The sequence below is a fragment of the Propithecus coquereli genome, unplaced genomic scaffold, assembly GCF_000956105.1.
Source record: "Propithecus coquereli isolate 6110/MARCELLA unplaced genomic scaffold, Pcoq_1.0 Scaffold10, whole genome shotgun sequence".
Lineage (NCBI taxonomy): Eukaryota > Metazoa > Chordata > Mammalia > Primates > Indriidae > Propithecus > Propithecus coquereli.
This window is the reverse complement of record NW_012133858.1, coordinates 4,890,006-4,904,599: the sequence shown is the minus strand read 5'-3', so window position 1 is coordinate 4,904,599 and position 14,594 is coordinate 4,890,006.

Below are 14,594 nucleotides of genomic sequence, written 5' to 3'. Positions count from 1 at the left end.
TCACCCTATGAGTCTTACTTTCCAATCAAGAAATTTCTAATCACGCTTAACCTTTATCCCAAAAAGTTCCCTACGTTTTAATTGATATTTGCAAAAGCTGATTCACATTGACTTGTTTCTGACGGCATATTAACCACAGAACAAATAGAGTTCTGCTAGGCAGTCCTAGGAAAAAGCTAACTATCTTTTTCAAGTTGTTCAGAAAGCTCAAAATTAAGGCTCCCACTTTCAGAAGAACCAGGAGCGTTTAGGAAGTAGAAAGCTACCATAGTAGAGAGAAAGCCAAACATGAATTACTGAAGACAAGCAATAATTCTGTACTCCTCAGAACTCTCATTAAACTGATAGTAAAAGGATAGTAATATTTTTTTTTTTTTAAGAGACAGGGTCACACCCTGTCACTCAGGCTGGAGTGCAGTGGTGTGATCACAGTTCACTGCAACCTTGAACTCCTGGACTTAAGTGATCCTCCTCCCTCAGGCCCCCAAGTAGCTGGGACTACAGGCACACACCACCATGTCCTGCTAATTTTTAAGTTTTTTGTTTTTTAAGTTTTGCTATGTTGCCCAGGCCAGTCTCAAACTCTTGGCCTCAAGTGATCCTCCCACCTTGGCCTCCCAAAGTGGTGGGAATACAGGCGTGAGCCACCACACCCAGCCAATAATTTTTAAAAACATCTATAAACCCTTCGAATATGAAGACAAATATGGGAGATGACAGATGGAGAATATCAGAATTTCAGAAGATGAAAAGCGAAGAGTGAGTGACTGGCTTAGAGCAGAGAAGATGAAACTAACTTCCTGCAGAGGAGGAAGGCAATAGGAGGGCCAGCTGGTTTGCCCCGACGGATTCTCAGGTACCTATGAAAGGGAGCCTCAAGGGAATGTAAGGTATCAACTCATAGAGGCAAATCAAGGTCTTGATGGTTAAAGCAGGTCAAAGTCCAACTAGGAGTTAAAGGCAGAGCTGGGGATGACCAGGAGTTAGGACAGACATGGGTCCATGATCCAGGTCAGTCTGACACGTGAAAGTGCACAAAAGAGCCTGAACCTAGAAAGGCATGTGCTTGCTCAAGGCATTTTTAAAGACAGATTAGATTCTTTAAGTTAAATTGGTTGTCCAAGAAGCCAAGTCATTTAGACTTTCAATAATGCACCCTCTTAGTGAATGTCTTATATTCATTTATTTAAAGTAAAAGATCAGCTAATCTTCATTTAATCCAACTTGCCCAATTTCCCACAATTTTCATTCCCTCTGTAAATTAACTTAGGCCCACATACTTCCCATTGAGTTGTGTATTTACCAAGAGTCAACAGGTTTGTTCCTAAACTTCTTTATATAAGCCAGTTGTACTTGTCATTGTAATTGCATAATTTAATTATTATATGATGCAACAAAAATTGAGTGCTAAAGAGAATAGTTGTCTCTATGGAAGCCAAACTGAGACTAGACTACTGGTCCTATATGGCAGATTGAACGTCTGCATTACCTCCTGTCTCCCCCAAAACCTTATTAAAACTAAAGGAAAGGAAAGGAAATAAGGCATAAGCCAATGTCAGTGGAAAAAAAGACCAAACTCTATAAAATAATTTTAAAGAGATGTACTCTGAGCCAAATTTGAGGACCATGACATGGAGCCACGTCCAAGAGGCCTTGAGCAAGTGGACTCGGTGTGGCTGGGTTACAGTTTGGTTTTATATATTTCAAGGAGACAGGGGTTACAAGTAAAGTTATAAATCAATACGTGGGAGGCATACATTGGTTTGGTCCGAAAAGGTGGGCCATCTCGAGGGGGGTGGGGAGGGCGGAGTTGGGGGGGCTTACAAGTTACAGGTGGGTTTAAAGATTCTTTGGCTTGTAATTGGTTAAAGACATGAAGCTTTGTCTAAAGGCTTGGAATGTTTCAACATAAGGAGCTGTTTATTAGATGAGCCGCTGGACATAGATTTGTTGTGTAAATTGAGGACCTGCAGGTTTGTCTTGCATACCCTTAGGCCTGTTAATGGCTTACAAAGGATGTCTCCAAGAAGGGGGGGCATGATGAGGCATGTCTGACCTCCCTTCTGGCAGACAATTTAGCTTTAGGATATTCCTTTGGCCACATGGGAGTCCATTTAGTCAGCCGGTGGGCGGGGGCAGTGAGCCTTAAAATTTTATTTTAGTTCACACCAACAAGGGCAAAGGATGAAAGAGGAGATACAGTAGACTTGTGTTGTCAACAAAATTTGGGAATACACTAACTGGTAATTAATTTTTTAAGCTTCTGCAAGTATCTTCATGGGAGAAAGCCTCAGACAGCAAGGTGATTCCTACCACAGAATTAGGGGAACTAGGCATGCCCCCATCTCCTCCTCTAGCCCACATGGCCAGCCAACAGTCCCACCTCACAACCCTGGCAGAAAAGGAGGCCTTTTAAAGTGGACTGGTGGGACCGAGGAATGGTGGACAACAGGCAGTTGGAGGGTGGGATCAGGGGAAGGCCTGCAGACACAGCCTTGAAAGTCCAGCCCTCTCCCACTGCTCGGCTGCCAGAACTCGGACTGCTGGGCAAATAAGATTGTAGCTAACCTCTTTCATCGCCACATTGGTTTTACATTTTTTTAGTTCTCTTTAGGTATATAATGTTTTCCATCTACCTCTAAAAATAATTATGGCCATTCCATTGGATCCTTAGGATTCTTAGGTATGTCTGTTGAAACCTTTTTGGACTTAGTAGAATCCCAAAATGTTTTCACATTCTTCTTTCTGGTAGGACCAACAAACACCCCTATAGACATTAAAATGACATCCACCTGAATTCTGCATGTCATGGATTTGTCGGATGGTGTTAAGGTTATTCTAATGACTGAGCATTCTACAGCAAGGCCCACAGTCACCAGGCTCCACTCAGACACACAGCTTCAGTTTTCAGTGCCTCACTCTTAAATACAGGCGAACAACTACATACCATCAAGTATTTGACGAAAACTTCTCATGCAAAAGACAAAGAGGACAACAAACATTAAAAAAGAACTTGCAAAAATAGAGACCATACAAGGAGGAGAAGAAAATAATAATTAAGATCCTCAAAAAGATATAAGGAAATGTTACATCTGAAAACAAAAACAGGATGCTATTTACAAAAAAAAAAATCACAAAATTAAAGAAACATTCAAAGAATTAGTTTAGAAGACAAAGATATAGAAATCTCCCAGAAAAAAAGAACAAAAAGACCATGAACAAGAGGAGAGAAAAGTTACGAGGATCAGGAGAGGTGCACTGTGCAAACAGGATTCTAGATGGGAACGGAGGACACGGAGCAGAAGTGGAAATCAACATCCTACCTAGCAAAGTATCCACTTTCTAGGGCAGTGGTTCTCAGTGTGGTTTGGGACTCCTGGGACTCCCCAAGACTGTTTCAGGGGGAACATGAAGTCAACACTATTTTAATAATAATACTAACTTGTTATTTGCCTTTTCACCCTCTTTCACTCACAAATGCAGAGTTTTCCACAGGCTACCGATGTGTAATGACGTCATCATTCTGCGGGCTAAGGTTTTCTTGTGATAGAAACCATTCTTAGTTCTAATTTCTAATATGGTAAATGTTAAATAGTTATGAGCCATATAAATAAAAGCACTTTAGGATCCTTACTCACTTTTGTTTGAGTTTGAGAACCACTAATCTAGGTGATGATTTGATCCTAAATATAGCCAGGATGTACACACATTAGTTTGAAGATCTCAAGGCAGCACCCAAAATGTAACCCATATTACTGCTGTCTCCGCTTCCTTTTCTTTGAGCTTCCCACCAAAAATTCCACTCAAAAACATCAAAGAATTTACTGATCTTGTAAGGGACATAGGTAAGGGAGTTTGTATCAATTGGCACGTCACTCAAAAAACCTCCCCAGACCTGTCACTTCTCGTAAGTTTCCCCTCTTCTCTTCACTTCCCCCCATGCTGTCTCTTGATAGCTTTATTTTTCTCTCGCCCTCTTCCCTCCACCTTTTGTAGGGCAGTTTAAGTACATCTAAGATTTAGCTAAACTAGCAAAAAACCAAAAAGTAAAAAACAAAACAAAAAACCCACATCACTGATATCTACTCTCATTATAAGACAGAAAGACAAAGAGGTTTGGGGGGGTTTTTTTGAGACAGTTGCACTCTGTTGCCCAGGCTAGAGTGCAGTGGCATCATCACATCTCACTGCAATCACAAACTCCTGGGCTCAAGCGATTCTTCTGCCTCAGCCTCCCAAGTAGCTGAGACTATAGGCGCACGCCTCCATGCCCTGCTAATTTTTCTATTGTTTGTAGAGACAGGGTCTCACTATGTTGCTCAGGCTGCTCTCAAACTCCTAGCCTCAAGCGATCCTCTTACCTCGCCTCTCAGAGTGCTAGAATTATAAGCATAAGCCATCACTCGCAGCCTATAGTTTTTGATATAGTTAAAGAAAAACAAATTTTGTTTTTGAGACAGAGTCACACTCTGTCACCCAGGCTGGAGTGCAGTGGTACCATCATAGCTCACTGTAACCTTGAACTCCTGAGCTCAAGCAATCCTCCTGCCTTTCCATCCTGAGTAGCTAGGACTACATGCATACACCATTAAGCCGAGTTAATTTTTTAAAATTTTTTTGTAGCGATGGGGTCTGGCTATGTTGCCCAGGCTGGTCTCAAACTCCTGGCTTCAAACAATCCTCCCACCTTGGCTACCTAAAGTGCAGGGATTACATGCATGAGCCACTGTGCCTGGCCTAATTTAAAAAAAAATTTTCTTTCTTTTTTAGAGACAAGTTCTCACTCTGTCTCTCAGGCTGGAGTGCAGTGGCACAATCATAGGTCACTGCAGCCTCAAACTCCTGAGTTCAAGCAATCCTTCTGCCTCAGGCTCCCAAGCTGCTAGGACTATAGACTCAAGCCACTGCACCCAGCTAAAGAAAAAACTTCAATCACAAAACACACTACATTCATTGGAGAAAAAGCAAAACACAGATAAACAGAAATAACATTTTAAAACAACTGATGTTCTTACCCTCCCAAAGATAAACATTATCAATACATTGGTATATACGCTTCCAAATTTTTCCTCCAGATATATACCTATACCTAATTGTTATAAAAATGAGATCCTAATACATGCTATGTATAATCTACTTTTTTTTTACTTAATATATTCTAAACAATTTCCATGTCAAATATATCTCTGCAATATTATTAACCCACACTTTTTACTTCAAACTTCTTCAAACCCAGAGGAAACTTGGTAGAATAGTTTCATTAACACTGTTTTATCCTTCACAGAGAGTTACTGTTGTAAGATGATTCACCCTCATCATCTCACTTTTCTACATGGTTCAGTTCCTCTGATCAAAAGCATTGACAGCCAATTCAAGCATGTTTGCTGTTCCATGGTGAGCAGGTATATGCAAACCTACCTCCGAAGGCTGAGAGAGCTGAGGGCCCAAGAAAGAGGGGCAGACAAATCCAGAAAGAAACATTTAATAGGGACTTATGAACAGAAGCCATGTTGAGACGGAGGATTCCTGCACCCGCGCTCCAGAAAACAGTCTTTATATAGCAAGCTTTTTTGGTAAAACGTGTGTAGTTGGTCGTGCCTTAGACTTTCTTGCAAATGTGACCATTGGCGAGGTTAGATAAACATTTTTATGAGGGGTTACCTATGTTATGGGAACACCTTGGTAGGTAGGAGTCAAACATCAGTTATCACAGGGGTTGCACTTCAAAATGGCATCACTCTTAATATGCCAACGGGCTCTTTTCCTACATTTGCATTTGGAGACATCCCACGATGTTTCTCTCCCTGGAGATGGTCCAGGATAGTAAAGATAAAGAACTCTCCCTCCCCTCCTGGAGAAGACTTGCTTACATTCTAGAGTAAAGATAAGGTTTCTCCCTCTCTGGAGAGGAGGATGGGCAGATTGCCAGCAGTTATATATAAGATCAGAGTTTCCTAATTTCAGGCTGCCTCTCTTGTAACACACCCAACTGGGTGTGCAGGTACCATCTGGCCCTCACTCCGTCTCCCTGTGTGCATGGGGTTTGGGAACCAACACAAGATGTTGCTCTGGCTGCTGCTTTGCCTTGAATGATTAACTGTTTTTGTTTCTGACTCAGAAGCCACATATTTTTTCTATGTGTATGTATGTGTGTGTGTATATATATATATTTACATATGGCAAAGTAACTTGTTAGCTTGCAAGTAGAGTAAAAATCTCAAACTGATCCTTTTGTAGCTCGTAAGTGTGATTGGGTTTTCATGAGCCTGTATGAGATGTACCTCCCTTAAACCTTGTGTCAGCACATTATCTGTCTGACGTGAAAAAAGAAAGAAAACAAAAAACAAAACAAGCAAATCTCAGACACTTCATAGTTTCTGACTTACCAATCATACCATTTTGCCACATTTGCTCTTTGCTCACAATTTCTCTCTTGTGTGTGTACTATTATATACACACACTTTATTTTTGCAGAATCATGTTAAAGTAAGTTTCTGCAAAACCATTTCTAATGGCTGCATATACTATTTTAAGCCTCTATCATAATTTAACCAGCCTGTACTGCCAGACATTGAGATTGTTTCCAACAGTTTGGAAACATTTATATTATAAATAGCATTGTGATGAGCTTTTATAACCAAATCTTTTCTCATATGTTAAATTCTTTATTTAAGAGTTACCTGAGAGGCTGAAGCAGGACGATCGCTGGAGCCCAGGAATTTGAGGTCAGCCTGGGTAACATAGCAAGATCCCACCTCAAAAAAAAAAAAAAAAGTCCAAGTGTGTAATTGTTGTGTCCAAGGACTTACATAATTTTAAGAGTCTGGTATGTATTTTTCCAAGCTGCCTTCCAAAAAGCATATCAATCTATACTTTCAGTAGCAAAGTTTAAGAATACCCCTGTCCTTATACCCCTGCCAACAGTATTGTTTTTATCTTTGACATTTTGAAGAAACGAAAAAAGAGGGCGTTATCTAGCTCATTGTTTTAATCAGCATTTGTTCATTAATGTGATTGAATTTCATTGGTGTGGTCATTCAACCATTTGCAGGGAGACCTACGGCCTGAGGCTGATCGCAGACAGTTACTAAGGCAGCTACCCCACAGCCTCTCACTGTGTCTCTTCTCTCTTCACTTCTGCTCAGTTCTTAGTTTCCAGTTCAGATTCTCAAAAGAAGAATCTGATACAGCATTTTCATGCCAGGTTATACCACCAGCCTTTCTAAGGGATAGCTACCTGGAAGTTTAGAGTGGAATTTAGCCTGAATCCCAGGAATCCAAATGTCAGCTGTGTTCATGGTCAGATCAGGCACCCAAGATTACAGCCTTGGAGGACTCTCTGATGATGGCCAGTTGGGGGACAGCAGTGGAGTCATTCCCCACCTTCCCAAATTGAAGACAGCTGCCTAGCCTAGCAGGGCTGATCAGAATTCCACCCCTGCCCATTCCCAACCACAGGCAGAGAAACTGGAAAAGGGAAAGAGTGGTGGTGCACTGCAAGGCAGAAGGAAGAGAAAGCCTGGCTGCCTTTCAGTCCAGTGACTCTGCACACAATCCCTCGTCTCCAAGGAAAAACATGGCCCGGTGAATTTCACAGATCTTCACTAATCCTATTACTCTTTTCTCCCTCTACAGATAGGCAGAGGCCAGGTATGTTTATTTCTAATATTCCTTGTGATGGGCATTTTTCATTTTTGGCCTCCCAGAATCTAAATTCACCTCCTATTTGGAAAGAATCCCAATAAAGAAGCTCAGGTGTGGGCAAACAGGCCCTTTCCCAGTGCCCTTGTCTCTAGAATTTGGTTATGGGACCTTCCCATCAGGCACTCCTACCTAAGACCTTGACTCTGGAGTAGCACAGAGAAGCAAACGGCATTTAGAATCTTTCCACGGGTGGAAGAGGAAGCTAGAAGGGTAGTATCCAATGTCTAGTGGTGGCTGTGCCAACGAAAGAAGTTGTTGGATACTAACCAGATTCTTCCTGTGTATTGATTTGGTCTCTATTTCTGGCTGCCTAATTTCCCATGGCTCCTGTTCATGTTCCAAATCTCATTCTTCAGCTTTTCCAGTTTTGTGAGCTATCCAATGTCATTTCAATAAATTCCTTTTCTCTCTGTTAGGTTTGTTCCAGGTGGGAACCCGAAAAGCATGTATAGGACAGAATGCGATTAATGGAAAACTTAGGCTTGGAAACAATAGCTGCAGGAGTCTGGAGACTCCTGGACTTTATAAATCTAACAGACAACTACAGCTAGCATTCCTTCCCCCCTCCTCCCCCGTCCCCCGCCCCACCAATAGGGACAAAGTTTATCCCTCCCTACCTCTCCTGATAAGAAGGACTCCAGAGCCAAAGGATGGATGTGACTGGGGCAGGGGTCCTAGGAGCTGGTTTGAAAAAGAATTTATTACAAGCAGCCGTTCTGGTCCACTTACCTGGAAAAACCCTCTATAAAACCCAAGGCTTTCCCCTCCCTCAGGGTGGACACTCTTTGGCCTCCACCTATCTGTACCCAGATGCTCAAAATAAATAGCATTTTGCTATACATGAGGTTTAATGTGTCTCTCTCTTGGCTCCAGACCTAACACTAACCATTAGAGGAACTCCATTATTGAGGAACCTGGAAATCTGATTAGTGCATACATCTTTTGTGCAGAAGTTGCCTTTTGTATGCAGACAAGAGAAGAGGGGTGCCTACCTCTAGTCCAGAAGTATCCACTATGCTGACTTTTGTGACAAATATTTCATGGTTTTACTTTATAGTCTTACCATCTACGTACGTAGTCAGGAGAATGAGGATCATATGGTACAAAATATAGCCCCTGTCCATCAACAGGGCTTCCCCTAAAAAAAGGTGCCTGTGACGCAAGCCACTAATACCCTTATTATACCAAGACTAACTATACAATGCCTTCCTCGATGATACTGCTGATGCAGATCACTCTATTTCCTACTGTCAGGATTCCTCTTTACTTTTAATTTATTATATAACACATGTATATTTAACATATAAAATACATCTAACATATAAAACTTATGTAAGTTATGACCATAAAATAAAAAGACCACGTGTGAACCCAAACCTAACTTAAGAATATCACCAAGAATGGTGAAGCTGCCTGTGCGCTTATCCTGGATGTCACACCTCTGCCTCTACTTGTGTTTATCATTCCTTCGTTTAAAATAATTTTATTATGAAATATAACTGACATAAACATAAATATATATCTTAATGAATCATGATGAAGGGAAAACCAATATTACCACTACTCATATCAAGGTAGAAAACATTTTCATTACTTCCAGACACCCCTCTTCTCCCAATCCCTGCTATTTTGCCCCCTCTCCCCATCAGCACTATCCACTATCTTGACTTTTATAACAATCATTCCCTTTCTATATAGGTTTACCATCCCTGTATGTATCCCTAAACAATATATTTATAATTTCATTTGGCCTGGTTTTTAACTCTGAGTGGATCATACTGTATATATTCTTTTGTGTCTACTTCTTTCACTCAAGATTATGTTTATGGGATTCATCCATATTGCTGAATACAGCTGCAGCTTCTTTGATTTGCAGTGCTGTTAATATCCCATTGTAGGAAGATACCATGATTCATTTATGTATTTTACTGTAGATACACGTTGTGTTGCAGGCCTATGATGAGCAATGCTGCTTTGAATATCCTGGTGAATGCACCCCATTGGGTCTTTTAGGGCATCTGCCTGGCAATAGAATAAAAGACACAGGGTATGTGTAACTTCAGCTTTAGTACAGAATGCCAAACTGTTTTCCAGAGTGAATGCACCAATTCGCCACCAGCAGTCTGAGGAGTTTCTGCTGCACCACACCCTCACCAGCAATCAGTGTTATCAAATTGTTTAATTTTAGTCAATCTAGAGGATAGATAATGGTATCTCACTGTGGTTATAATTTGCATTTCCCTGATTAATAATTAGGCTGAGCATATTTGCATATGCTTATTGGTCATTTCTATTTTTTTCTTTGGTAAAGTCCCTGTTCAAATTTTTTGCCCACTTTTTCAATGTTGTCTCTCATTGACTGGAGTTTTCATATACTCTAGAGGCTAACCATTTATTAATTATATGTGTGGCAATATCTTCTCCTACTCTGTACCTTTTTTTTTTTTTGCTTGTTTTATGCTACCTTTTGATGAACAAACGTTCTTTATTTTAATATAGTCAAATGTATCAATCTCTTCATTTATGGTTAGTAATTCTGATATCCAGTTTTAAAATTCTTTCTCCACCTTTGAGGTCATAAAGATATTCTCTTATATTAATTTCTAAAAGCCTTAAATGTTGTCTTTTGCATTTAAGTCTATCAATGACTTCTGGGTATGATGTGAGACAGGGAACATTTTTTTCCCATGTAGATACCCACCTGTCCCAGCACCATCGATTAAAAAGCCCATCTTTTCCCTACTGTATCTCTCTCGTGGACAAAGTGTCTATATATGTGTGGGCCTGTTTCTGGGCTCTCTATTCTGTTCCAGTGGTGTCTTTGCCATCCCCATGCCAATACCACATATTTTAATTACTATAATTTATAATAAATCTTTTTTTTACTTTTTGAGACAGAGTCTGCTCTGTTGCCCAGGCTAAAGTACCATGGCATCAGCCTAGCTCACAGCAACCTCAAACTCCTGGGCTCAAGTGATCCTTCTGCCTCAGCCTCCTGAGTAGCTGGGAGTACAGGCGTGTGCCACCACGCCCAGCTAATTTTTTCTATTTTAAGTAGAGACAGGGTCTCACTCTTGCTCAGGCTGGTCTCAAACTCCTGAGCTCAAGCGATCCTCCAGTCTCAGCCTCCCACAGTGCTAGGATTACAGGCGTAAGCCATCGTGCCTGGCCAATACAATAAATCTTGATATCATATAAAGCAAGTTCTTCTGAAGTCTTGGCAATTTTTAGACTTTTATATTTCCATATAAAATTTTAACTTACTTGACAAGTTCCACAAAAGCAAAAACAAACAACAAAAAGCACCTGATGAAATTTTGATTGAGACTGCATGCAATCTATAAATTAATTTTGGGAAAACTGTCATCTTTACTATATTGAGTCTTTCCACCCATGAACTAAGCAACTGTCCATTTATTTAGGTATTTTTTTAATGTCATTCCATTGTCCGTATGAAACACTGTTTACCTATTCATTTATTAAAGGACATCTTGGTTGCTTCTAAATTTTGACAATTATGAATAAAGCCGACAATTATAAACATTTATGTGCAGGTTTTTGTGTGGATAAAAATATTTATTTCACTTTTTATTTTTAAAATATTTCATACATGCTTATTTTCTATTCTCTGTCTGATAATTCCAATATATGAAGTTCCTAGGCATTAAATCATTTTGTTTGTTTCTGCTGACTGACTCGTGGTGGCTCATCTCCCTGTATATTTGGTAATTTTTTTTTTTTTTATAGACAGGGTCTTACTCTGTCGCCTAGGCTGCAGTGCAGTGGCAGGATCATAACTTATTGTAACCTCAAAATCTTGGGCTCAAGTGATCCTCTTGCCTCAGCCTCCCAATTAGCTAGGACTATAGGAATGTACCACCACGCCTGGAAATTTTTTTTTTTTTTAGACATGGGGTTCTTGCTATGTTGCTCAGGCTGGGATAATTATTTTTTATTGTGAGTTTATATTTTATTGACCTTAATCAATGGAAATTCCAAGGGTCTACATTTGGGACACTTTCCCTCAAAAGGATTTTAACACGCCTCTGCTAAAAGCCAGATGGGATCTGGACCACTTCAGGGCCCCCTTCAAGGATCCTGGAGATTCAGCTTCCCCATGTTGCCATGGGCTCCAGACTTAGTTTCTCAATCCCAGCACTGGTGTTAGCATTTGCCCTTAGAGCAAACCTGGCTTTTGTGTTTACTAACTGATCATTATTCTGGCTCCAGTCTGATGTTCTTTACCAACACCATCACAAGTCCTCTCTCCACTTCCGGCCCCCACCTTGGAGATATCCTTTACTTTCCTTCAAGTTCAGCAATGATTTAAAAAGAATGTTATTTTTAAAGGTTTTGGGGATTTTGTTTTCCGTGTGTTTTCTGGGGGAGTGGGGGAGTTTCTGTAGGCTTAATGATATCCCTCCTACTCCCAAATATATCCATATCCTAATCTCCAGAACGTAACTTACATGGCAGAAGAGACTGTGCAGATGTGATTAAATTAAGGGTATTGAGATAGGGAGAGTGCCCCAGATCACCCAGGTGGGCCGAATGTAATCACAAAGGTTACAAGAGAGAGGCTAGAGGATCGCAGTCAGAGAAGGCAATGCAACCACAGAAGTGGAGATTGGAGTGATGCGGCTCTGAGACAAGGAATGCTGGCAGCTTCTACATGTTAGAAGTGGTAAGAAATGGATTCTCCCCTAGAGCCTCCAGAAACCAGTCCTACTAATACCTTGATTTTATCCTTATAAAAATCATTTTGGACTTCTGACACCCAGAACTCTAAGAGAATAAATTCATATTGTTTTAAGTCACTAAATTTGTGGTAATTTGTTACAGAGGCAATAGGAAACTAATACATGGAAGTTGATTTTTCTTTTCAAATAATACTTTCAATCTGTATCTAAAAACCTATGTGCTTCATTATCATGTCTTAGTTCAAATTTAAATTCCCCAGCCTAGCACTCAAGGACCAACTATAGTTGGCTCTTAAACAATGCAGGAGTTGACCCCCAATCCCATGCAGTCAAAAATCCACATATAACCTTTGACTCTCCCAAAACTTAACTACTAGTAGCCCACTACTGACCAGAAGGCTTACCAATTACATAAACAGTTGATTAATTCAATTTTGTCTGTTATTATATTATATACTGTATTCTTGCAAGCTAGAAAAAAAGAAAATGTTATTAAGAAAATCATAAGGAAGAGAAAATCCACTTATTATTCATTAAGTAGAAGTGGATCATCATAAAGGTCTTCACCTTGTCCTCATGTTGAGTAGGCTGAGGAGGAGGAGGAGGAGGAGGAGGAGAAAGAGGTGTTGGTCTTGCTGTCTTAGTCATGGCAGAAGAGGAGGAAAATCCATGTGTAAGTGGACCCGTGCAGTTCAAACCAATGTTCAAGAGTCAATTGTATTTATTTAACCTCATTTTTATTACCTCACCCTAGTTAGACTTTTATAGACATATTTCTTACCTTTTATCTTCTCTCACTATGACTTTCTACCTTTTCATAATGTCCCATTATTCTCTTTATGATTACGTTCAACACTTCTTCAAAAAGCTTTTTCCTGATTTATCTCCCCTCATAGCAATAACTGCTTTATAGTCCTCAAAATATTCTGAGTAATGTTCTGAAACCTCAGAGAGGTTTATGTTTACTGAGACCTCTCTAACATGCTTAATGTTCTCAGCTGTTCTTTGAATGTAGCTATTCCTCTGTATTAGCCTGTAAGATCCTTGGACGCAGATAATATGCATTCAGCATCTGTTGTTTTTACCTGCTGTATTAGTTTTCTGTGGCAGATATACCAAATTACCGCAAAATGAGTGGCTTAAAACACATTTGTTCTCTCACAATTCTCAGAATTCTGAAATCAAGGTATTGGCAGAGCCTTACTCTGTCTGGAGGCACTAAGGGAGAATCCTTCCCAGCTGTCAGCACTCCTTGACCTGTGGTTGCATCATTCCAATCAGCGCCATCAGTCATATCGCCTCCTCCTTATTTGTCTGTGTGTCTCTTTATCCTCTCTGTGTCTATTTTATTAAGATATACAGTTACCTGCAGTATCTGCAAGGGGTTGGTTCTAGTAACCTCTGCAGACACCAAATTCAAGGATGCTCAAGTCTCTTATATAAAATGGCACAGTATTTGCATATAACCTACTCGCATACTCCTGTATACTTTAAATCACCTCTCGATTACTTATAGTGCCTAAGACAATGTAAATGCTTTATAAACAGTTGTTATACTATATCATCTAGGGAATAAGAACAAGAAAAAAAAGTACAAACATGTTCAGTACAAACACAACCATCACAGGCCTAACTACATTTTCAATCCCCGGTTGGTTGAATCCATGAAAGCAGAACTCATGGATACAGAGGGCTAAACATATGTGATTGTGTTTAGGGGCCACTTGGATAATTATTGCCTCATAACAAGGTTTGTAACTTAAATACATCTGCAGAGACCCTTTTTCCAAATATGGTAACATTTACAGGTCCCAGGTATTTGGTATCAATATCTTTCGGGGAGCCGTTCTTCAACCTACCATTATTTGCCAAGCATCCATCCCTTTCTTCTGGTAACAACCCCTTCTATTAAAAAGAGGAACTATATCTCACCCAAACTCAGTTCATAGAGTTTAGATGAAGCCACCCCTCCTCCCACTATGGGTATCTGACAAAAACCTGGCCAATTAGCATTAATGGGCAAAGGACTCAAGTCAAACTAATGAGATTAGTTTCCAGGACTTTTGTTGGAATAAGTGAAAAAGAGATAAGGTCTTTGTTCTTAGATGCTAGATTAAGCAAAAGGAACGTACTGACTCACCAGCTGGTAAGAATAATGAAATAGTTTAAAAAATTGAAGGAAAAGTAGCA